Raw genomic sequence first — 10,597 nt, 5'->3', positions numbered from 1 at the left:
ACATACACACACACACACAAAGAATATTGAAATTAAATTTACAAATAAATGCAAAAGTGGCTTTTTGCAGAGAGTGAGTGTGGAGGGTTGGGGGGGAATCATTTGTATTTCCACCTAGACATAATTAATTTGCATGTCTGTGGACAAGAATCCTTTGCATTGCTATTAGTTATCTACAAATTACAGAGTTCTAGAATAGCTCAAAGACAATGAAAGATGCAAACCCCAAGGATTCAGAATATCTGGAATTAGGTAAGTCCTAGTTTTCCATTAAAGATATCCAGTAATCTTGTTGGTCTATTTTAAAGTCTTTCACAATGTATCCTGACGTATGTGACACTTGAAAATATGGCAGAAATATTACCATGAGACTTTTCAATATCCAGCTAGAGCTGTGGTTCTCAAAGTGTGGTCCCTGGACCAGCAACAGAAGTAGCACATGAAACTTGTTAGACACACCAATTCTTAGGACCCATCCCAGACTGGAAACTCTGGGAGCAGGGCCTAGAAATCTGGCTTAACGAGCCCTTAGTGTGATTCTAACGTTCACCCAAGTTGGTGAAGCACTGATAGATGATGCAACACTTATTACTGGTTAGGATCTAAACTCAGTAAAGTTAGATATTACCTTGTGGGAGATTGAAAAGTTGCAAATGATTCTTGTTTGGTGGAGATGTAAATAATTTCTGCTTTGTAGACAAGATGGCAGCAAAGGCTGTGATTTTTGCTTCTTTTCCTAGAAATTGTATTTCAGCATTCTATTTTTCATTGACTATATAGCAGTTTCCCCTGTCTTTGAACCAGCTTTGTCATCCTGCTGATTTCCTTATTAATGAAGTAAATACATTTGTGACAAGTGCTCACTATATATTTGGGAACCGTCTTTAACTTCATGAAAATTGTATTTTGACATAATGTAACTTAAGTAAGAGGTACTTTGACTTATTAAAGGGAATGCAGTGCAGGTGAAGCAATTGCAGATTATTATCATCATTAAAGGTCAGCATGTGGGACTGGATCTGTTTGGACCTTTTTTGGACAATAGTGATGTAGGAAAGTTGTTAGCACTCAACGCCGACAGCCAAGAAAGAATTCTTGAGACATCTTTGGTGCAAAAAGGTGGTTTTATTAAAGCCTGGGGACAGGACCTGTGGGCAGGAAGAGCTGCGCTGGGGTCATGACAAGTGGCCCATGATATACTTTGAAGTTGGGAGAGGGTTAGGGATAGCATAAATCTCAAAGGAATTTTGGAAGCAAGGTTTCCAGGACCTTGAGGGGGCTAGCTATTGTTAGGAAAATGTCCTTTATTACTTTCTAATAAAACTTTAGTCATGAGACACTTCAAATATATATTGGTGGGTCATATGCTTGGGGGATGATTGCCAACATGTATCTTGGGGGATAGAGATAAAGGAAGCTTCCAAAGGAATTTTTATATGTTAAAGTACACTTACAGGATCCTGGGGTTCAGGCTAAGATTGCCTTTTGCCCTTAACAAAGTATTAACATCGAGGCAGCTGAGTTCCTAGAGGAATGTCACTCTGCCTGTTTCAAGGACAATGGGCTGCAAGTAGTAAGGAAATTTAATAATTTTACTTTGGCCTTTGTTTCCCACATCAATAGGCTACCATAAATCGGGCTTTATTATAAACTTTTCATACAGGTATGAGTTACCTGAATATTATCCACTTCTCCCCATGGTTGTCTCTGGATGGATTCTCATGCCATTCATTTCTTTCTGTTCCCGCTTCTTGCCCCTCTCTGCTGCCACCATGCCACCACAGACATCCAGTTTTGCTTTGTCTCTCTAGAGGTCTATGCCAATCCTCACATCTACCAATTGAGAATATCGGTGATGAAAACACATTAATGACTAGAGAGAAAAACTGAGGTGAATTTGTATGATAAAATAAGAATAAACCTCAAAGGTTTTTAATTATGCTCTGCTTGGAGCTTCATATAAATACCTTAAGGATGCTTATTAGTTTTTACCTGCCTTTCTGGGTAGCTTGGTGGAAAAAAGTTTAAGACAGAAAAGGAGTCCTAAGAAGACTTTCTTTGTCAACTTCTGCCAAACCCTCAAGGGAAACACACATTGTATTTTTTAAAATTTATTTTTATTTTTTATTATTTTTTAAAGATTTTATTTATTTATTTGACACAGAGAGAGAGAGAGTACAAGCAGGGGTGAAGGGGTAGAGGGAGAAGTAAACTCCCTGCTGAGCAGGGAGCCCAATGTGGGTCTTGATCCCAGGACCCTGGGGTCATGACCTGGAGCTAAGGTAGACGCTTAACCAACTGAACCACGCAGATGCCCCCACAACTGTATTTAAGGCAACTTTCTGGGCTAGGAAAATGTACCTGGGAGTTCTGAGGAACAATTTTGCTATGCTTTCAAGTGGAGGAGACTTTCTACTAAATTACAGAATTTTCTATTTGCTCAGATAAAATTGGTCACTAAAGGGGCTCAGTAGGGAGCCACACAGATTTAAAAGGCAGAGCATAAAAACTAGAGTGAAAGGTCTTAAAGATGATATTGGACTGAAGAAACCTAAAAGTCAGTCATTACTACAAATTCATTTCAAAATGTGTTGTCTCCAAGCCCCACTGTAAACAGAAGAAAGATGGCGGATCTAAACACAGGCAGGAGCATGTACAAAATCCCTTTGCATCCACCTATGTTGATCTCATGACTTTTTCTCCATGTGCTCTCTGCTGTGGTTCTGTGGTTTGTACACTTATTAACACATTAAACACAATGTCACCCGTACACTGTTTTCTTTGATCTGGGTGCCATTTAAAACAAGTCATTTTTGAGTGTCTTTTAATTTGTTATTTGCCACCTTATCTGACACATGAGTTGGTCATTCTCTCCTAGACTCCTTCTCCTTTGAGATTCTCCCAATTATAGGTTCAGGTTTTATACTACATATAAGAAAATGGTTCATTAAATAAACATAGGCATTATTACACTCTTACAAGGAGAGCAAGAGAGAGGAAAATGTGGCAAAACCTTATAAAACCTTATAAAAGCCATAGATTTGGAATAGACCATAGATTTGGAATAGGGGGTCATCACGTCCTTAGCGAATTTGAACCTTCCCAAGAACTTGAAGTTATCTTTATATACATAACCCATGGTTCTGACAGATAAACTTGATTTTCTGTTTGCCGTATCTGTCCTGGTGGTAATAACAGAGGCAGTATGACTCTCTGCACACAGTCTTTTCATCTCTGTGAACCGTCTTATAATGTAAACCAGAGTGGTTACTCCACTTCCCTTAGTCTCTGTGAGACCTTAACATGCTATGTAAACAAGGAAAAGGCCCCCTCAGTGCCTAACTCTCAATGGTAATGAACTTCAAAGACATTTGTGGTATTCCATTCACAAGTATTTCTAATTTGGGGCAGATGCACATATGCAAAACAACATTGTCAGCTGTAAGTGGTATTTACATTGTGAAGCTTTCTGCCCAAGTACTGTTCTCTCCCTTCCTGTTGTAATTTATTTAGAGGAAATAACTAGGAGGTAGGGAGAGAATGGTTGGTGGCAGTTCAGACTGGCAGGCTGGATGTGTGTGGCCTTGGGGAAAGTCTGCTTTGACTGAGACCACTGACTGTATTTTCGTCACTAGAAAGAAAGAATGCTCAAGGGAAATCATCCGCATATAAATTCCTTTGCCCAGAAATCAGGAAGGGAAGAATTTTCAGAGATGCGTAGGATGCCTTTTGTCTCTTAAAATGCATTAATAATAAGTGCAGCTCTGTGCAGACAGAGCTCAAAGCTTCCCCCAGCCAACCCCAAATTACAAAGTATAATATTGTCTTTATTTGTCTAAATCCATTCCTTTTTTATCAACAGTCTGTGAGATGGGAAGGAGATGGGAGAGGCAAAACATCTGGGAATGAGAACCTCTCTTCTTATCCTTGACATTAATTTTAATGAACATTTTTCTTATTCTTTTTTATTTAACCAAATTCTATAAATTTATTTCTTAGAATTAACTCTCTCTTCTGTTTCTTTCTGTCCATGTCACACTGCTGCCATTTCACTTCAGGTACTAAATTCTTATGCCTGGAAAACTGGGGAACTACTCCTGGTCTCTCTTTCTTCACCAAAGGACTGGTTTAAGTCATTCTACAACTGCAACTGATCAAATCACTTTCCTGCTCAGATTTGGCATTCACGCCTTTCATTTAGAAACTCTTTGAGTATCTACAGTATGCAAGTGATAGTTCTAGACCCTGAAACATTGCTCCCATTTTTGTTTTCAGTTCTATCTTCTACATTTTCCAAGCAATTTGTCTGCTCGCTCTGTCCTGAACACACCTGTTAAGTTTTTGACCTGTAATTTTTGCTCACTTTTTATCCCCACCTGGTGTGCCTGCTCCTCTTGTTACCTGCTAAACTCCTACTCCTCTTAGAAGGTCTGATCCAATTCCACTCATCTGTGAAGCCTTCCATGAAGCTGCTCTGGACGTCATCTCTCTCCTTTCTCCAAACTTATGTAATTAACAGTTGACTTTATCAGCCAATTGACTTCATTTACTATTGAGCATTGCGTTTTATTTGTTCATGTTTCACTCTATGTCTCCACTGTGATTATATGTTTTGGAAAAGAGGAACATACATATCCATGAGCATAATCATTATTTGAAGCTGGTAAGCTTCTTCTTCTTATCTCCACTGTTGGTATTTTCTGGTCTCTTCCCTTGGGCAGTTTAGACTCCTCAGAGAATCAAATTCAGGGAATATTAGCCTGAATATTAGCATTTTGGGAACCAAGCAAAGGAAAATGGCTGGAGTTCTCAACATTCAGTTGGTAAGCTTCTATTTAATCTCCCTGTTTTCAGTAAAGCACAATGAGCATGGAGAGTCCTCAGCCAGAGACACTGTTTGACTCTCTCCAGTGGGATCAGTTTGAGGCCACGTTCAAGGTGTTCATGTGTTTCAGATGACCTATAGTGAGAGCCACTCCACAGGGTCTTTGGCCGTGAAGGAATTGCTCCCTGTGGTAATTTCTTCAAAATCTCTTAAATATGGTTGTTAAAAATGTCTCTTTTATATTTATTATGAGTCATAAATTCAAAAACATTCTACATTGTGTTCTCTGGATGTTAAATAGAGAAGATTCACCCAAGCACAGATAAGTAAACAACTCAAATTGGAAAATAATTTACATATCTTGAAAAAAAAAAAAACCAACATTACTAACTAAAGCACCTATTGATTAGAAAGGAATATAACTCTTGTTGCTAGAATTTGGTACACGTATTCAATTTGTACCATTAAAGTGAAGGGGGGGAGATTCTTACTGATTTCTGAATTTGACACCTGTTAACATGCTATTTTGTATCAGTGACATATGATTGGCTTTAAATGCCTGAACACTGGCAGTACCAGCACATTTTTTTCTCTTTTCATTTCTTGTACCAAGCTCTTGATGTCATATAAAATATCTTCCTGGAGAGCACATTGATGGTGCTTTTATCATAATTATGATTATTATCACCTACTCTCATCATTTGGGACCATCCATTTTCTTCCTGTATGAAAGGAATAGCTTTTTAAGTCACATGGCCTTTTAAAAGAGCAGGAATTGAAAAATAAGTTGAAACTTCCATCTGAACTGACCTTTGACTTAAATATAGCTGCAGACTTTTTAGGGATTGTCAATCTCAGTGTGTGACAATACGGTTTTTTCCTTTTAAAACTTTTCTTTAGAAAGCTATTTCATAAAAAAAAAAAAAGAAAATTCATAGGTCCTATGAAAAGATGAAGGACCAAGTTCTAATTATAGCTGTGAATTCATTGTGTTTGTTGAAGTTAGAAAAGGGCATTTGTAAAACTGTAGCACTCTATAAAAAGGAATTGCAAAACTGATTTGTAAATTAGCCAGTGTCTCCAGTTCCCTTAATTCCAGGGATAGAGATGGTCTTCACTGCCAACGGAAGCATTCCAAAATAAGGATCCAGCACACTACCTGGTATAATTTAAATACTAAATACTCTGTCAAAGTTTGTACCTTCTAATGTTAGTAAGTTCAATTACGAGTGTTTTATATTTGGATAGTTTAAAGGCTCCTTTGGGAGATCTAGATCTAATCTATGAGGGAATCTTGCGGGATTTGCATTAGTGACTGATGAATAATACTGACTTGAAACAAATATTTAGCTCTCATTTACAAATGAGTGTTGAGGGAAATTCAGAAACTGTTTAAAAAGCCTAATGAGATACTTGAAAACAAATTACTCTTGAGAAAGTATAAGCTTTCCAATTTAGGCAGTCCTTCAAAAGATAGCTCATAGATTTATAAATTTTATATTTTTAATGTGAAATAGTTCAGGTGTGTAGAATTGTACAGAGAATAATATAACAGATACTCACTCATAAGTCTACCATCCAGACCCAAAGCATATATATTTGCCATAGTTTTTTCATATTACTTTCGTTTTTAAAGAAATAAAATTGAGAAAACTAAAGCTAAAGCCCTACCGCATTTCCATTCTTTGTCTCTTCAACTGTCCTGAAATTTATGGAAATCATTCCCATGTGAATTTTTAAATTTTTACCAATTTAAAGTATTGTTTGGATATTTAGAGTGATTTTAAGTACTGAATTGTTTTAAGTACTTAAAGTGTGTATAAATGCTATTATATTTTATTAGTCTTATGTACCTTTTTTTATTCACCTTTATTTTTTTAGATTATTCACATTATAGATAGATCTAGTTCTTCTATTTTATGTTTTGCTGCTTAATAAAATATTATTGCAGGGATAAACCAAATTTTATTGATCCATACCCTTACTAATGGACAACTAAGTTATTTCTAATGTTTTGCTATTACAAACAGTGCTGCAATAAATACATTTGCCCATGCCTGCTTGATAATATGTTTAAAGGTTTCTTTAGGACAGTGGTTCCCAACAGAAGATGATTTTGCCCCTAGGGGACATTTGGCAATGTCTAGAGACATTTTATTTATTTATTTATTAAAGATTTTTTTGATTTATTTGAGAGAACGTGAGACAGATAGAGCATGAACCGGGGGATCAGCAGGCAGAGGGAGAAGCAGACTCCCCGTTGAGCAGGGAGCCCAATGTGGGCTCGATGTGGGGTTCAATCCCAGGACTCTGGGATCACAACCTAAGCCGAAGGCAGACGTTTAACCCACTGAGCCACTCAGGTTCCCCTGTCTGGAGACATTTTGGATTGTCACATCTGGGCAGGGGATGCTATTGTCATCAGATGGATAGAGGCCAGGGACACTGCTAAAGACCCTACACTGCACAGGGCAACAAAGAATTATCTGGCCCTAAATGTCAATATTGCTAAGGTTGAGAAATTCTGCTCTAGGATATGTAACTAGAAAAAGTAAATAGAGAGACATACTGTGATCATGGATGTTGGATTCAGTAGCCTAAAGGTAATAGTTCCTCTCAAATTAATCTATAAATTCAGTCTAGTTCTAGTCAATATTCCCATAGGGTTTTACATAGAATTTGACAAACATGTTCTATAAGTATATTTTTTAGTCTTCCCAGCACTATCAGTGGGTCTAATGCACACTGCTAATGGCTCAAATTCATAAATTTGGAACATACAAAGGGAGTCTGATTATCTTCCAATAGCATGTTTTTCAATTAAGAATTTTTCTCAGACTGGATTTGGGGTGGTATCATTTGGCACAGTTGGTGCCATGCTTTCTTTTTCTTAAAGTACTTATATGGACTTGGCCATAACACTTGCAGCCTTTCCAGCTCCTATAGGCTACAATGCCTATAAATAACATTTTAACACTTCAGCATGGACTGGTGATAGGATCCAAAGGCTAGGTAACTTAAACTCTAGGGGCAATCAGTGCCCTAAATAAGAATCCAGATTCTAGATAGCATTATTTCAGAAAGAAGCACACCTCAGAAGTTAATTTCTCAACTTTCCTAGCCATCCATATCTTCATTAACTCTTGGAATTTTACTAAATATTATATTTAATGTCAGAGATGGGTTTTTATTGTCACATTAGCATGATGAATACTAAAATGGGCTCTCCTTGGTGAAATAAAAGTGGTTTAAGTTTAAGTAACACGGTTATTTAAAGTTTTCATTTTGGTTTTAGAGAACCATCTCTCTATGCATGCAGTTGAATATTCCTGTTGCTTTTCTGTTGTGGATTATCAAAGACTTGGCTTTGATTGTGTCCACTAGGGAGCTATAAACTTCCTTGCAGAATCTTTGAGGTCTGCTACACATTTCAAGTTTCTGCTAAGTTTACCATTTCCCCAAGGCCCTGACGAAGTTAGAACGAGATCTTAATTATTGTTGTGACCTTGTTGACCAATACTGGTATCATAATATATTTGGCCTCGTATGGTCCATTCTGACAGCTTCATTATAGGCTTGGGAGCTGTGGCTGGTTGTTGTGGTAGTCATTTCTTCCTTCTTCTCTTTAAATTTAATGGTTTCATGAATAAATAGAGTGCTGAGTACTATAGTCTTCTTCCATGATTGTATGCTCTGATTTGTCTGGGTTTATATAATAATTATTTATTTATTTTACTCATTCACTTGACTAATTACTGAGCACCAACCTGGTTTAGGATCTTACCTAACCTGCATATGTGGGACTTTCTTCCATATTGCTTTTATACCAGTTGTCTCCTTTTATAAACTCCTGAGTTAGGTACCCCTCCTAAGGCTCCAGTACACTCTTGCTTCTCTAGAAATAGCATTTGCCACACTGGAATGTTACTGCTTATCAGCGATCTGGATTCAGATTAACTGGTTCCAAACCCTAGCTGTATTCCTTACTAGCTCTATGACCCAAGGAACGTTACATATTTTCTCTGAGTTTTTATTTCTTTACCTATTAAATGGAAACGATAACCTACCTATATAATAGAGTTGTGGTAATTATGTTTACTCATTCAGCACATAGTTATTAAGGAACTACTGTGTATCAGTCCACCATTCCTAATGCTGATATAAGGCAAGGGACAGAACAAAATCCCTGTCTTGCTTACATTTTAGTAGGAGAGAGACAATAAATATATAAAGATGTAGCATGATGTGGGCCTAGAGAGTAATTAAGAGTATACATTAGATAGGAGGGGACATTGAATAGAAACTGAATGAAGATGGAGAGCACTGAGAGAAAAGCCAGGTTTTTGGAAGGTGCAGTGGGGTGAGGGTGGAATGGGATATAAAGATCAGTCTTGGCCATGTTAAGTCTGAGATTCCCATTATTCACTGGAGTGGAGAAGTTGAGTACCTGGTTTTGTTATGAGCTGAATTATATCCTCCCAAATTCATATGGTAAAGTCCCTACCCCAGTTCCTCAAAATGTGACTTTATTTGGAGACAGGGTCTTTAAAGAGGTAATTAAGGTAAAATGGGTGGGTCCTAATCCAATACAAGCAGTTTCTTATAAGAAGAGGAGATTAGGACACAGACATGCACAGAGGGAAGGCAATGGGAAGAAGGGGGGAGCCAAGGAGCAAGGCCTTAGAAGAAACCAATACTGCTGACCCCTTGGACTTCTAGCCTCCATAACTGTCTGAGAAAATAAATTTCTGTTGTTGAAACCACCCAGTCTATGCTATCTTGTTATGGCAGCCCTAGCAAACTGATACGAGTTGAATAGCTACATAGGCAGTCTACTGTTCAGGGGACACAAATGAAGCTGGAGTGATTGGCATGTGGAAGGTGTTTAAAATTACCAAAGGCAAATAGATCACCTAGGAAGGTATGAGGCCAGAAGTAAGAAAAGGTCTGAAAGCTGAGGCCTGATACACTCCCACATCAAGACATCAGGGCGATGAAGAAGAACTAGCAAAGGGGATGGAAGAGGAGCTGCCCTATAAGATAAGAGGAAAGCAGGAGAGTGGTATTCAAGAAGGCAAGTATAGGAAGTATTTCAAGACAGAGGGAGAGGTCAACTTTGTCAGATCTATCCAAGAGGTTGAACAAGATGAGGACTGAGAAGGGCTCAATTGGATTTGGCAACTTGGTGAAAGTTAGTGACCCTGAGCACAGTGATTTCAATGAATTGTGGGAACAAAAGTCTAAATTGTGTCATTTCAAGAAAGAAGAGGAGGTGAAGATGCAGAGACAGTGAGTAAAGACAACTTATTCGAGGATTAAATAAGATAATACATTTAAACTGCTTGGAACAATCCCTGGCACACAGTATGCTTTCAATCAGTGTTAGCTGTTGCTTTTAATATTCTCATTACTCTTATTATTTACTACTTGGCTGCAAGCCTCACAAGGGTAGGGACCGTGACTGTTTCTGTTGAGGAGTTTATTTTCAGTACCTAGTATAACATGTAGACTTTTCTTTCACTCATATAGAAAAGGAGACTCAAATCTTTTGGTAAATTGATAAAGATTTTCTCTGCCACAAAGGAGAAACTGCTATTAGCTCCCTAGTTAGAGATAACTGTACTGTAGAGCTTCTTTTAAAAAAGCCAATTCACTTCTTTGAACTTTGGTGGAAGTTCACAGAAGAGTACAGGTCACTGATGGTAGTAGATACACTAGTTCAGAATAGTCAAAATTGAGTGTTATCATGCAAACAATAGTGTCAGTAGCTGA

General features: G+C 37.7%; 1 pseudogene across 1 annotated transcript in view; it reads left to right on the top strand.

The window, feature by feature from the left end:
• The first annotated feature begins 209 nt into the window (after positions 1-209).
• The window catches only part of LOC123839127 (calcium uptake protein 2, mitochondrial-like), an 85,109-nt pseudogene continuing 74,721 nt past the window's right edge, over positions 210-10,597 (top strand). Inside the window, exons 1-2 of the transcript XR_010409854.1 lie at positions 210-252; positions 952-1,109. The product of XR_010409854.1 is annotated as a calcium uptake protein 2, mitochondrial-like (transcript). The remainder of the gene's footprint in view (positions 253-951; positions 1,110-10,597) is intronic.

This window comes from Mirounga angustirostris, unplaced genomic scaffold (genome assembly GCF_029215605.1).
Source record: "Mirounga angustirostris isolate CCGP_5_RB_7025 unplaced genomic scaffold, mMirAng1.0.hap1 SCAF_3, whole genome shotgun sequence".
NCBI lineage: Eukaryota > Metazoa > Chordata > Mammalia > Carnivora > Phocidae > Mirounga > Mirounga angustirostris.
This window is presented reverse-complemented; position numbering and strand designations above follow the sequence as displayed.